At 47.2% G+C, this 14,716-nt stretch overlaps 1 pseudogene; it reads left to right on the top strand.

Moving 5' to 3' along the window:
- The first annotated feature begins 398 nt into the window (after window positions 1-398).
- Window positions 399-8,268, top strand: LOC147689300 (uncharacterized; annotated as a pseudogene).
- The last annotated feature ends 6,448 nt before the right edge of the window (window positions 8,269-14,716 follow it).

The following is a 14,716-nucleotide window of genomic DNA, read 5'->3' as shown; positions in this document are numbered from 1 at the left end:
AACACCCCACGCATCAGGCAGGCCACACACTGGATGCAGTTTTCTCCAACGATGACAAGCTTAAAATAGAAGTCCCTATTCCACTGTCCTGGTCAGACCACTTTGCTGTTCCTTTGGAGCTTTTGGTCGCCTTGACGCCTGCTAAGACAGGTGTCCCTAGTCACACCAAGTTCAGGAGGAACCTTAAGAAAATCACAAGCACCTCGCTAGCCCCACTAATGCATAACTACAAACCTGACCTCTATGAGTATACCAATCTAGCGGCTTCGGAATTGTCCAAAGCCATTAGTGCAGCAGTCTATGTGCTGGCTCCTCTCGCCTCTTGCTACTCTGCGAGAAAGAAACCCTCTGCACCCTGGTTTTCGGAGCCTCTTAGGCTCATGAGACAAGGGTGCAGGATGCAAGAAAGGCTTTGGCGAACAAGCTGGAATCTGAAGGAGAGGGATAAACACAAGTTACTCCTCAAGGAGTACAAGCAGGAGATCATCAGAGTTAAGCAAGAGTACTTTGCTAACCTGACAATGACTCTCTCCTCTCCCAGAGATCTCTTCAAAATAGTGGACTCGCTCTGCACATTACAGATACAGGACCCTGTTGCAGGCACCCAGGAATTCTGTGATAAAATCGCAGGATTCTTTCACTCGAAGATTGCGGACATCTACCTGAATCTTGAAGCACAAAGATCTGTTACCCCTCCCCCGCCTGTCCCCCTTTCTCCGCTCCCGAAGGAGGTCTCTTCCACCGCCTCCAAGAGTCTGTTAGAGTTTCCGCCTATATCCTATCAGGAGCTTGACCTGCTCTTAAGTAAGACAAGGTCGGGATCCCCATTGGACCTGTGTCCCCTTAAAGTCCTGAAGGAGTGTAGAGACTCCCTGCTCCCTTTTCTACTTGAAATCATGAATAGGGCCATGAGAGAGGGCATTTTTCCATTTGAATGGAAGAATGCGGTGGTCAAGCCCCTCCTAAAGAAGCCCACACTTGATCCAGAGGTGCTCAAGAATTATCGCCCCATTTCTTTGCTCCCAGCACCTGCAAAGATGCTTGAGACGTATCTCAATCAACATCTGGCGGCATTTCTTGACTCCTCAGATCTCTTGGATCAATCCCAGCACGGCTTCAGGAAACACCATAGTACCGAGTCAGCCCTTACGGTCATATTGAACAACATCCGCATGGAGGTAGACCAGGGACATTCCACCGTCCTGGTCCTTTTAGACCTCATGGCCGCCTTTGATACCCTGTCCCCCTCGGTGCTAACATCTCGCCTAAGGGAGATAGGGGTGGAAGGGGCGGCCTTGAATCTGCTGGCCTCCTTTCTCGACCAGAGGGTACAGAGGGTTAAGCTGGGAGATTTTCTATCTCCATCCCTACCTGTGCAATGTGGGGTCCCACAGGGGTCGGCATTAAGTCCGACCCTGTTTAACATCTACGTGACCCCACTTGCCAAGTTGGTTAGATCTTTTGGGATGGATGTAGTCTCCTATGCAGATGACACACAGATCTTGGTATCCCTCTCTCACCCTGATGGCTCGTCCCCATTCAACTTTAGGAACTGCATGGAAGCAGTGTCACAGTGGATGATTTACAATTCATTAAAGTTGAACGGGGAGCAGACGGAGATCTTGGTGTTTGGCCCTAACAATAACATCTGGTCACCTGAATGGTGGCCGCCCTCGCTGGGGTCTTGTCCCACTCCCACGGAGTCAGCGCGGAATCTGGGAGTATTGATTGAACCTGCCCTCTCCATGACTTTGCAGGTAAATAGAACTGTTGCTACCTGCTGGAGGATCATCAAAATACTCAGGAAAATAAAACACTACCTGTCCCCCCAGGCGCGGAAGCAAGTGGTGGTAGCACTTGTCGCCTCGCGACTCGATTACTGTAACGCCCTATACATCGGTATGAATAAGAGCCTAACACAGCGTCTTCAGACCGCCCAAAAGGCAGCTGCCAAATTCGTTCTGGACGCTCCCAGACTAGCGTCATCAACAGCAGCTAGAAAAGCCTTACATTGGCTTCCTATTGAAGCGAGGATCACCTTTAAAGTGCTCTGCCTGACTCATAGTGCACTTTCTGGCAATGGTGCAGGAGGGGTCAAGATACTGCTGGCCCTCCTATGTCTCGGGCAGACTCTTACGCTCTTCCTCAAAGAACTTGCTTGTGGTACCTCGTTTCCGTAAGAGCAGATGGGGCGGTAGGGCCTTTTCTTCAATCATCCCTAAGCTATGGAATACCCTTCCATGTGAAATTAAAGCTCAGCCTTCTGTTCTGAGTTTCCGTAAAGCACTAAAAACAAGGCTGTTTGTAAGGGCGTACCCGTAGTTACTTTTCTATTGCTTCCTTGGTTTTTTTCTGTTAGGCGCCTTGATGTCTTCGGGCTAAGTCACGCGTTATAAGATTCTTTTCATTTCATTTCATTTCATTTTCATGCGCACTTGTGTTTGTGCTTTTTTGCGCATGCCCATTAGGAGCCCTTCAGTCTCCTAATGGGTGTGCTGTGGGCGTAGAGTAACCTGTGCCCCTGCAGCGCCAGGATTGTCTGAAATATGGAAACAATTAGTGCGGACATGGCATCCTGTTGACACGAGCTGTGCAAAAGAGTGACCACACGCAAGTAAGGAGGAAAAAAATGTTTTGACGTGTTTTATTTGTTTAAGATGCCCGACAGCACTGCAGTGCTGAAAGTAGAAAAGTGTGCAGTCTTAAGTAAAGAGTGCACCCTGTACGGATGTGTGCAATGTGGCTATTAATCAACCGTAGACAGTGTGAAAAAAGTTCAGTGGGGATGTAAATCACAAATTTATAGCCAGTTTCTCGCAGACTCCTGTCAGGTCAGTTTTCCTCCAAAGAGACCACGGATGTTTACAGTAAGGGTAAAATGAATGTGAATATATTAGATGGTGAAGTTGGGGGACCCAGCTTAAACGTGATTGGCCAGTTTCTAAAGGAAATTGAACAGGGAGAGTGGGTGCATGGATGGATGCATGCATGATGGGTGGATGGATGCATGAATGATGGATGCAGGTTGGATGGGTGGGTGGATGGATGGATGGGTGGATGCATGAATGAATGATGTATGGATGCAGGATGGGTGGGTGGATGGATGGGTGGATGCATGAATGATGTATGGATGGATGCATGGATGCATGCATGATGGGTGGATGCATGATGGATGGATGGGTGGATGCATGAATGAATGATGTATGGATGCAGGATGGGTGGGTGGGTGGATGCATGAATGATGTATGGATGGATGCAAGGTGGTTCGGGCTCGCTCGCTGCGCTCGCTCGCTGCGGTGCAATATGCAAATTAGTTTACGCCCCACCACTTTCAAATCTCACCAGCGGCCCCTGCCACCCAGGTCTACCACCCTCGCCGTAGGTGCGGCTGTAAATCTGCGTGATTTGTATTTTACTTCGTCTGCGGCTCGTGATTGATAATCATCCATTTTCCCCCATATTTGTGCTAGTAATGCAGGGTCATGTCTCCGTGTGTGTTCTTCCTCAAGTCGTGCTATATCCCTTTATATCAAATTCAGTTGTTGCTGAATGTCCTTCAGTATGCCAGCGTGCTTATTAATACAGTGCCCCCTTATCGTGACCTTAAATGCTTCCCACAGTACTCCTGCACTATCCACTGTTCCCGAATTAAATTCAAAATAGTCTGTTATGGCTTGATGCAGTTCACTGTTAAACACAGGGTCTAATAGTGCCTCCCCCTGTAGCCTCCAAGTAAACTGTCTAGGTGTTCAATTTTCTTCATCCATGTGCATGCGTCTTGTGTAAGCAGCCAGTAGTCTATTCTAGACCATGTATTGTGTGTCATCGATGTACAGGTTCCTTCTCTACGTCTGCCATGTCTTAGCCTCCAAATATCCGTCATTTTCCATGCGTCCATGCCCTCCCTTAATGCATTGGCAGCGTGTTTTCCATAACGTTCATTACCTGTCAACCTGTCTACCGCTGGGTCCAGGCATGTGTTGAAGTCACCACCCTATATAACAGTTGCCCTGGGCATGTCTCTAAGTTTAGACCATATTGCTTCATAGAAAGTGGGGTCATCGGTATTCGGACCACAGGACGTTATTACGGTCAATAATGTTCCCCAAAAGTTCCCATGTATCATTACATATCTACCCATATCATCTTTGACAGTAGCTATAGGTTGAAAGGGAGTGCCGTTTCTGACTAACAACAGGACACCCCTAGCATACGTTGAGAATGAGGACGCTATTCGATATGTCACCCACCGCATACCCACTCTAGCCCCCGTGTAAGACGTAAGATGTATTTCCTGTAGACAGGCCACATCTATGCCATGCCTATCCAAGTATGCCAACACTCTGCGTATCTTCTGGGGATTTTGAAGTCCTCGGACATTCCAGGACAGAAACGCCAATTTCCGGGTATTCAGGTTTGTGTCAGTCGTTTCTATGCCTGCCCCTACAAAAGACTAAGTTAACATGAGTGGGCAGTGGGAATGATGATGCGGGGAAGGCGTATGGGGGCACTAATTGAAGATGTAAAGGGAAATCAAACCGAGAAAAGAGAAGGGAGTGAGAGAATACGGATGTGAAACTGCTGGAGAAGGTCAAGAGGCTGCTGGGGCAGAAGGAGAGGAGGTAGGGATGGTCAGAGAGGAGAGGTGGGGAGTGAAAAAAACAAGCACGGCTGCTAAACTGAAAGCGACCGCGTTGTATTTAATGAATCACGATGAGGAATGCAGCTGGCACCCTGTGCACCGCTGCTTGCTCCCGACAGCTGGATGCCGTGGGAGGGAACATTTACATAAAAGGTGGGACGTGCACCTGCCTTTGGCCACTTTCATGCTTTAATTTTTGAAAGCCACACGCAAAGGCCAATAGAATGTGTGGAAGTTGAAAAACCACACAGACAAGTTTCGAGAAAGTCTAAAGTGATTCCAAGAGGCCTTCCCATAGAGCAGCGTAAGGGCGCTGCGCTTTGCTTGACCTAAAAAGCATTACATTTTCTTTAAAAAGGAAGTTATTATTACCATTATAACTTTGCTTTAACTTTGATTTTTTCAGTCAATTTGTATGGGTTTTTAATATAAATTAAGAAGTAGGGTGGGAGAGGGCCTTTGATAACGGGTATAGGCCGAGGCAGAAGGACTATAAGGCTATTATATCATTCCGTCAGTGAAGTTTCCCCTTTGGGTGAACTTATAAATAAACCACAGTTTTACACTAAGCATACAGAGAGTTCATACACTATCACAAACTAGGAGCAGCTAATGATGAGCATGAAACAGTCATACAAAAAAATGTACATTTTATTTTGGTAAATTTAAAAACAATATTAAAAACAGAACATTGTGACCCATCATAAGTTCATTACACGGAAAATGGGACAACACACAAGGAAAATGATTCCAATTAAAAAAGGGGAGAGAAATCACTAGTTCAAATTGATTGATGGGTACTACTCTAGATTGTACATTCAATTTCACAATTACAGGAGTTTCTTTTCTCAATAGCTTAGTGTATCTCCACCCAAAATTGCATCGACGCGTTTCGGTTATGGCATATAAATGTTCAGTGCCAAAAACCTTCTTCAGGATTAAAATAATAGTATCCCACTTTTACACAATATCTTGTTGATCAGCGAGTGAATATTATCAACGGTGCTGCTAGAGTCAGCTACCTTCAAAAAGTACCTCCAGACTTATTTCCGGTGTGCGTATAAAAGTATACTGCACTTCGTCTTCGTTGACGTCAAGATCACGTCTCTCGTTCCGGAGACAGAAGAAATTCTTCTGTTCTCGTATTAGCCAGACCGCCCGCAGCCTGCTAGTAAAAACTTCGAGTGTAGGACGCAGAACCCCATCTTGCGGCTCAAAGTTTTTACTAGCAGGCTGCGGGCAGTCTGGCTAATACGAGAACAGAAGAATTTCTTCTGTCTCCGGAACGAGAGACGTGATCTTGACGTCAACGAAGACGAAGTGCAGTATACTTTTATACGCACACCGGAAATAAGTCTGGAGGTACTTTTTGAAGGTAGCTGACTCTAGCAGCACCGTTGATAATATTCACTCGCTGATCAACAAGATATTGTGTAAAAGTGAGATACTATTATTTTAATCCTGAAGAAGGTTTTTGGCTCTGAACATTTATATGCCATAATCGAAACGCGTCGATGCAATTTTGGGTGGAGATACACTAAGCTATTGAGAAAAGAAACTCCTGTAATTGTGAAATTGAATGTACAATCTGGAGTAGTACCCATCAATCAATTTGAACTAGTGATTTCTCTCCCCCTTTTTAATTGGAATCATTTTCCTTGTGTGTTGTCCCATTTTCGGTGTAATGAACTTATGATGTGTCACAATGTTCTGTTTTTAATATTTTTTTTACATTTACCAAAATAAAATGTACATTTTTTTGTATGACTGTTTCATGTTCATCATTAGCTGCTCCTAGTTTGTGAAAGTTTATGAACTCTCTGTATGCTTAGTGTAAAACTGTGGTTTATTTATAAGTTCACCCAAAGGGGAAACTTCACTGACAGTTTGTCTTCTGGTACCCTACCCCTTTGGATTGTTTGGGTCCCTCTCTTTTGTTAGAGATATTATATCATTCCAACAACTGATAGTAGAATGTTCTAAATCAACAAAGGACATACAGAAAGACAAATATTGGAATATGGGAGCGAAACGCTTATACCATCCATTATATGTTGTGAAGCACTTCATTGTCTTCAATGGAGCTTCCAACATTCCAATTCTCTCATATTATTTAAATATTAAATTATAAATGAGTAAAAAAAGACTCTCTTGTAACTTTAGAGTGAAGACCTATTAGAATAACATAATTTGAGGGTATATATGAGCAGACAATGGCAACGTATGGTCACACACAATGCAAGCAGCACAACATTTTGTCTAACTTTTCAAACAGAATAGGCAGCTCTGAAAAGAGACTTTTTCTGTTTTTTGTCACAATTTTTTTTTGTTTTTAGTTTTTTTGTTTTTTAAATGGAAAACAGACATATGGTTTGAGCATGCATCGAAAATGACAAACTTGTGTAGTCCGTTTTGTAAGTTTGTGGACTCAGATTACTGTCAGGCACGGAGGGAAATTTCTGTCCATTGGCTTGGAATGCTTACCTGTTTGGATCAACTTATTCTTCACTTTGACTCCCTTCGTTCTTAATTTTTGTCAACACTGGATATTGCTGGAGCTTATGGGAGCAGAATGCAGAGGCTGTTTCACTGCTTTAAGAACCCTATGACTGAGATCTATTGCCTGTTCCTTCAATCATCATTTATTTATATTTAACCAGCATTTGTGAATTTCAATCTCTTGCAGCAGAGAGGAGACCCGGTCATTCATCTGTTGTATGATGCATTTGTATATCTTCTGGCTTTGCTAATAAGTAGAGCTTTTGTGGCTCAGATTGTTCAATCGTTCATGAAAAACCCAGAAGCCAGCCTTCCAGATCAGAGCTCCTGTGACTGTCAGATCCCTGATTCGAGTCTCTACGTAGGCATCGGTGTACGTGGAAAGCTGAAGAACATGATTCAAATGGGGATTATTGAGCAACAAACACAATCTAATTTTTTGAAGCTGTTCGGTCTTTTCACCAGGCAGCAGTGAGGTGTGCATTGGAAGTGCTCCCAGTTCATGATGAAGTGCTCAAACATGCTAAAGTCTTCAACTTTTTTGAAAAACATACATATGGTTTTGAAAGTGTGCTCTTTATAGTGGAGCGCTTTCACGCATATAAAAAATTACAAAACAAGATCTGGCCTGCCTTGTACAGGAGTTTGTCACTTACAAAGTTATTGAATTTGCAGAGGTTCCTGCAAAAACCTATGAAGATGCTGCCATTCAAGTGCACTGCGCTAGTGGGGAGGTTGATGCGTATAGAATAGATGTTATCTGGTTTCATTATGAGCAGGCTTTAATCTTTCGAAACACACAAAGGAGCACGTTTTTTTTACTTTCTAAAATTGCAAGACTTCTCTTTACTTCACCACACAGTAATTCCGATGAGGAGCGTGTGTTCTCAAGTGTAATGAACAGTAAAACTAAGTCACATTCAGTTTTGTGTGACAATAGGACCTCATTGTCTATGCTGATATCCCAAACAAATAGCCCACGCAGTGAGACTATGCCTTATGGAATCACACAGGGAGGGAAGAAACTAGCGCATTCTGTGGCAGAGTCAAGCCAGAGCAAAGACAGAAGTTTATCTGAAATCCAATACTTTAAAGAGGAGCAAGGGAGTGAAATTTTGATAATTTAAACTTTCAGTAAGCGTATTGAAATTTTTGGGGGAGTTAAGCGATAGTTCATCTGATGTGTGGTTGCTTATGATGCACATTTGGTTGTAGAGACGTGATTAGTCCGATTAACTCTTTACAGAAGTACCTGATCCGCCTCTAACTCACTTCTTAAAAAAATCCTGAGCCAGACATTTGATTTGAGCCTAACATCAACTGTCACATGCATAGCTGAATACAAAATAGAAAAGTCGTTAATAAGAAAAGACATAAGGAGATTCAGGAAAAATGAAGAACTTTGAACTGGGAGAAAAATAATAACTACAAAACAAATGCCTAAGAGGGCATTTATGGTCCAATGCCAACTTGTCCTGGGCTGCAGCACAGTGGGCCCGATTCACAGAACTAACTTAAGACAAAATCCTAAACTTACTACCATTTTGGTATTCACAGAAGGCACTTACTCATTTTGGTATTCACAGAAGGCATTCTTTCCCCACACCCTACTATGCAGACCTTCGATCCAAGAGAGAGGTCTCCTAACTTTAGGACTCCTAAACTGAGAAAATCCTAACTTTAAGACTTTCGGTATTCACAGAAGGCATTTAGGAGTCCTAAAGTTAGGAGTCCTAACTTTACTACTCCTAAACTGAGAAAAATCCTAACTTTAAGACTTTCGGTATTCACAGAAGGCATTTAGGAGTCCTAAAGTAAGGAGTCCTAACTTTACTACCCCTAAACTGAGAAAAATCCTAACTTTAAGAGTTTTGGTATTCACAGAAGGCGTTTAGGAGTCCTAAAGTTAGGGCTCCTAACTTCTATGAATACCGAAATGAGTAAGTGCCTTCTGTGGATACCGAAATGAGTAAGTGTCTTCTGTGAATACCGAAATGGTAGTAAGTTTAGGATTTTGTCTAAAGTTATTTCAGTGAATCGGTCCCTAAGTTCGGATGAAAAGATGATGATATTACCAAGACAGCAGCTCATACATCTAATATATAAAAACAAGTTATGAACTGTCCATTCTCGAAGTATGGTTAGTATGCTCTAAGAAGACGGACCTCTCCACAAAGACCTTTCCCCAGGGTGAAGGGTGTGCAATGCATAGAAGACATCACAGTGGGACTAGTTTCTCCACTGAGACCTCTCACTTGGATAAGAGGTGTGTGCAGTAGGGTTGTAAAATGGACTATCTTCTACACTAAGACCTCTCTCTTGCTTGGAGGGTAAGCATAGAAGGGTGTTGGGAAGGTCTACTCTCATGCTAACACCTCTGTGTTGGATGACGGGTGTGTGCAGTAGGATGTGGGGAGGACCACTCTTTCTGCTGAGACCTCTCGCTTGGATAACGGGTGTGTGTACTACAGCATGCTGGGGGACTGGCCTTTACACTTAGACCTCTCTCTTGCATGACGGCTGAGTGTTATAAGGTGTGCAGAGGGACTGGCCTCCACTGAGACCTCTCTCTTGGATGACAGGTGTATGTAGTGGGGAGTGCAGAGAGAGGTCTCTCATCTGAGACCTCTCTCTAGGATGACTGGTATGCATATTAGGGTGTGGGCGTGGCCTCACCTCTCCTCTGAGTCCTTTCTCTCTCTCCGATCATTGGTGAGAGTAGTATGGCATGCAGAAGGACTGGCCCCTCTGCTGAGACATCTCCCTTGGATGACTTGTGTGTGTGGTAAGGCATGCAGAGGGACTGGCCTCTCTTCTGAGACCTCTTTCTTGGATGGCAGGTCTGTATAGTAGGGTGTGGGTAAGGACTGCTGACCTCTCTCTTGGATGATGGATGTGTGTAGTAGGGTGTTGAGAGGCATTCGCCTCTCCACTGAGACTTCTGTTTTTTTTATGAAAGCTGTACATAGTAGAGTGAGGGAGGAACTGGCCTCTCCCTTGAGTCCTCTCTCTTACATGACAATGACCAATCTGTACGGAGGGACCGCCGCTGCCCCTGCGGACGGTGCCTCCTACTCTGCGTCCGTCTGCCATCCTAATGAGCACCTAAGTTCAGATAAAAAGATGATGATATTGCAAAGGCAGCAGCTCATACATCTAATATATAAAACAAGTTATAAACTGTCCATTCTCGAAGTATGCGTAGTATGCTCTAAGAAGACTGACCTCTCTGCACAGACCTCTCCCCAGAGTGAAGGGCGTGCATAGTAGACATCGCAGAGGGACTAGTTTCTCCACTGAGACCTCTCACTTGCATACGAGGTATGTGGAGTATGGATGTAAGGTGGGACTGTCCTCCAAACTAGGACATCACTCTTGCATGGAGGGTAAGCATAGAAGGGTGTGGGGGAGCTTTGGGGAGACTGCTCTCTTGGATGAATTGTGTACTTAGTAAGGAGTGTGGAGTGACTGGCCTCTCTTCTGAGACCTCTCTCTTGGATGACTGATATGCGTATTAGGGTGTGGGTGGGGCCTCGCTTCTCCTCTGAGTCCTTTCTCTCTCTTGGATGATTGGTGAGTGTAGTATGGCGTTGTTGGACTTGGCCCCTTTTCCCCCAACATTTTTTGCTCCCCCCCCCCCTGTTTTAGGACGTCTCCCCCATGGTAAAACAAGTTGTGAAGGCCATGTGTGGTATGAGAGGCCCTCTTTAATGTGAAAATGTAATGACATAGTGTGTGCACTTATTAACCCCCCGTTGTGTAAATGTACCCTGGTAGAATGCAGCATTTAAAATGGATGCCATGGCTATCTGCTGTGCCACCTGACTGCAGTAAGTTAGCGGTCTAGTTGTTTGGTACCCAGCCATCCCTGCAGTTGGAGGGAAAGCCTGGCACCCAGGGTGCTCTACTCCTCCCTCATAGCCAGTTTGAACCAGTCCCCCAGAGGATTCTAGAAGCTTCTGGCACTGACTGGTAGGTAGGGTGAGGGGCATATAAATAAGGGGGTTGTGCCACCATGTGCTCAGTCAGAGCAGGGACATGAACGTGAGGGGACTTGCTGCCAGGGGATACCGCCACGTGGGCCTGTGTGCTGGACCCTGAACCTTACTAATACTCCTCTGCTGTCCCCAGGGCTAGTGGAAGCCCCACTGCAGGAGTTCAGGCTGCTGTATAGGAGGAGGGCCACGCTACAGTGGAGGATGGTTAAAGCCTACCGCCCTGTCTTTATGAGTTCCCACTGACTGCTGACCTGGCCCAGTAGTGCCTGCTGCTCTGCCACATGTCCCCTGAAGAGGGAAGGAGCGTTTCCCCTGGGCTGTGACTGCTCCCTAGCACCTGGAAGGGAAGAGCGCTGGACCTGAATGTTAAGGAGCACCTTGGACTGGACCCCCCAGGAGGTGAGGAGCGTTACCCTGGGGCCCCTGAGGCTTGCCGCTGGGGATGTCTGACCTCTAAGCGCTTTCATTACCAAGCGCTATACCCTCTGCGCTGTCTTGCATAAGCTGCCCAGAGCTGCTGTTGAATGCCCCTAAAGCGCTGTACTACTCAGAGACTGCCTTCTTCAAGAGCGCTGTGCGTGGCTAAAAGCGCTATCATTCCAAAGCGCTGCGCAGCTGCCAGAGGCTGCTCTGTGCCTTCTGCCCATGGGACTGCGAGAAGCGCTGTGCCCCAGTGAACGTTGTACCTCCAAGCACTGTGGCTCTAGAAACTGTCGTTGCCCCCGAAGCGCTGCTTCACCTAAGCGCTGTGTGGCCAAAAAGAAACTGTCTTAGTGGAAAGCGTGGCGGGTGCCTACCCCGCTTTATAAAAATCTTACCGCGCGGGTGCCCACCCCGCATAATTGCCGCTTGAGTCACCACCGCGACCCGGAAGAGGAAGGAGTTGCCCCGGACGTCAGGTGGGGCTCCCGTGAGCTGGTGGGAGCCCGCGCCTTTGCTGATTCGAGAACCGGAGCAGGAGCCCACCCCGCTGGTTCGTGCCCAGGATCACCCCCGCGGCATCGGAGAGGCCCACGCCGGACCTGAGATGCCAAAGAACACCCTTTGTCACATGATGGGGGTGCCAGCCGCATCATCGGCCACGCCCCCTTCCTCGCCGCACCGCCAATGTCCTTCGCGGTCGCACCTCCAGCCAGCCACGCTGTGATTGGCGGCTGGCGCGGTACCTCCCGAGGTCTGTGCCCTGATTGGCCCTGAGGCCCAGGAACCGTCTGGAGCATCGCGCTAGCCAATGGAAGCCCCGGGTCCCAGGAACGGACCCGGGTGAAGGCCGGAGGAGGCAACGCTGTGCGCCCCTTCCCCAGCGACCGCCGCTAGCCTGTGTGTGGGCTCAAGCTGCAGGAGGGCAGGGTGAGACATCAGGGAAAGCAGCTGGAAGGGCGCTGCTGGCGGGGCTCCCACGGTGAAGAGGAGAGCCCCGCAGTGCCCACAGCTGCCAAGTGAGAAGGAGAGGGAGCGTCGAGGCACGGTGTCAGTGCCTGCCCCCTCCCCAGCATCGCGTGGAAGTCCCCGAGGACCCGCAGGTGAGTGCAGGAGAGCCCGGAGCCAGGTGAGCGGGGTTCAACTGTGTAGTGATTTGGGGGGGTGTTGGGGCACAGGGTCTTTGCCCTCCCCCAGGAACAGTGTTGCCCTTTCAGGTGCCCCAGCTGGCAGCGGGCACCTGCAACGTAGGGCCAGACTATTTGGAGGGGACCCCCAACTGGCCAGAACTCAGCGGGCCCCTTAATTTTTGATTGTAGGGTCCCAGGACACAGGGACTCCAAAGGCGGACCTGCAACGTTGGGGCGCTTAGGGGCGCATTTTATGCACTGTGTGTCTTGCCCTTCATGCCCATATGGTTACGCCATGAGGTTTCCATTAGATGCCTGTTCTAGCGCCTAATGTGCTCTGTTGCCTATTGGTATGCCCCATGCAATTCGGCCTAATACTTGTGTCAGGTTGCTTCACCCTTAGGCCTACGGGTATGTAAAGTATGCCTTTTGAAATGCTAGAGTGTGTAGACCCGTGGTGATTTGGATTCGGGGTTAGTGCCCTACCTGGATCTAGGTGGCACTTCATTTGCAGACCTGTACTGTCCCATGCTCATGTGAACACACCCCATGCTCATGATTTGTAGAGGCCTGCCCCGATGCACGTTAAGACTATGCCCCCTGTTAATGGGATTCCAGCCTAATGGTTATGCCTGTCTCATGTTTCATGCATGCTAGAGACATGCCTGATGTCAATGTGGGACGCTTAATGTTCCTTTTTGCTTGGGATGCTGATGCCATGCATGATGTGCTTTCACGCCTAATTTTTTATTTTATGCTGATATGCCCAAAGGCTGATGCCTAGTGTTTGTTCCCCTCACGCTTATATTGCTGATGTTCTAAGCCATTTCTTTTTTATGCGCACTGTGTTTCCTGCCCCAAGATTTAGGTCTATGCCTGATGTTCACGCTGGACATCCTGCTAAGAGGTTTTATGGCAGATGTTTGTGCCTGATGTTCCATGTCAATTGATAACACTCTTTTTATTTCAGCCCTGGAACTAATGGACTTACCTTCTTCTTCTTTTTTCCCGATCACCCGTGTAAATAATCCCCGTGTATATATTGCCCTGGCGCCAGTTGGCGCAGCATTGTGATTACCGTGATTTCTATTGCCAATTTGAGACAATACAAAAGTTATTCTTTTTCAACCGAAACTGGTGTTGTATCTCTTTTTGTGGTGTGCCTGGTGTGTCGTCTGTGCGTACTGCTTGGATGCTTCACACATGTCCTCAGGAGTTTGGCCTGCCCACTCTGCACCATGCTACCCCCGTAGAATTGGTTACCCCATTTCTAACAGGCGTGCAGAGGGACTGGCCCCTCTGGTGAGACATCTCTCTTGGATGCCTTGTGTATGTAGTAAGGAGTGCGGAGGTGCTGGCCTCTCCTCTGAGACCTCTCTCTTGGATGGCAGGTCGGCATAGTAGGGTATGGGGAGGGACTGCTGAGACCTCTCTCTTGGATGACGGATGTGTGTAGTAGGGTTTGGAGAGGCATTCGCCTCTCCACTGAGACCTCTGTTTTTAATGAAAGCTGTGCATAGTAGTGTGAGGGAGGGACTGGCCTCTCCTTTGAGATCTGTCTCTTGCATGACAGGTGTGTGTTGTAAGGTGGGGGATGACTGGACTCTCCACTGAGACCTCTCTCGCATGACAGGTGTGCATAGTAATGTGTAAGGAAGGAATGGCCTCTCCACTCAGACCTTTGTCTCGAATGATGGGTGAGTGTAGTAGAGTGTGGGTAGTTACTGACCTCTCCTCTCAGACATCTCTCCTGGATGATGGATCTACATAATAAGGTGCGCGGAGGGACTGGCCTCTCTGTTGAGACCTCTCTCTTGGAAGACTAGTCTTAGTACTAGAGTGTGCAGAGGAAATTGCCTCTCCGATGAGTCCCCTCTTTTGTATGATATGTCTGCATAATAGGATGTAGAGAGGGACTGCCCTCTCCACTGAGCCTTCTCTCTTGGATGATGGGCGTGCATAGTAAAATGTAGTGAGGGACCGGCTTTTCTTCTAAGGCCTCTCTCTTGGATGATGGGTATGCCTGG

The sequence above is a fragment of the Lissotriton vulgaris genome, chromosome 10, assembly GCF_964263255.1.
Source record: "Lissotriton vulgaris chromosome 10, aLisVul1.2, whole genome shotgun sequence".
NCBI lineage: Eukaryota > Metazoa > Chordata > Amphibia > Caudata > Salamandridae > Lissotriton > Lissotriton vulgaris.
This window is presented reverse-complemented; position numbering and strand designations above follow the sequence as displayed.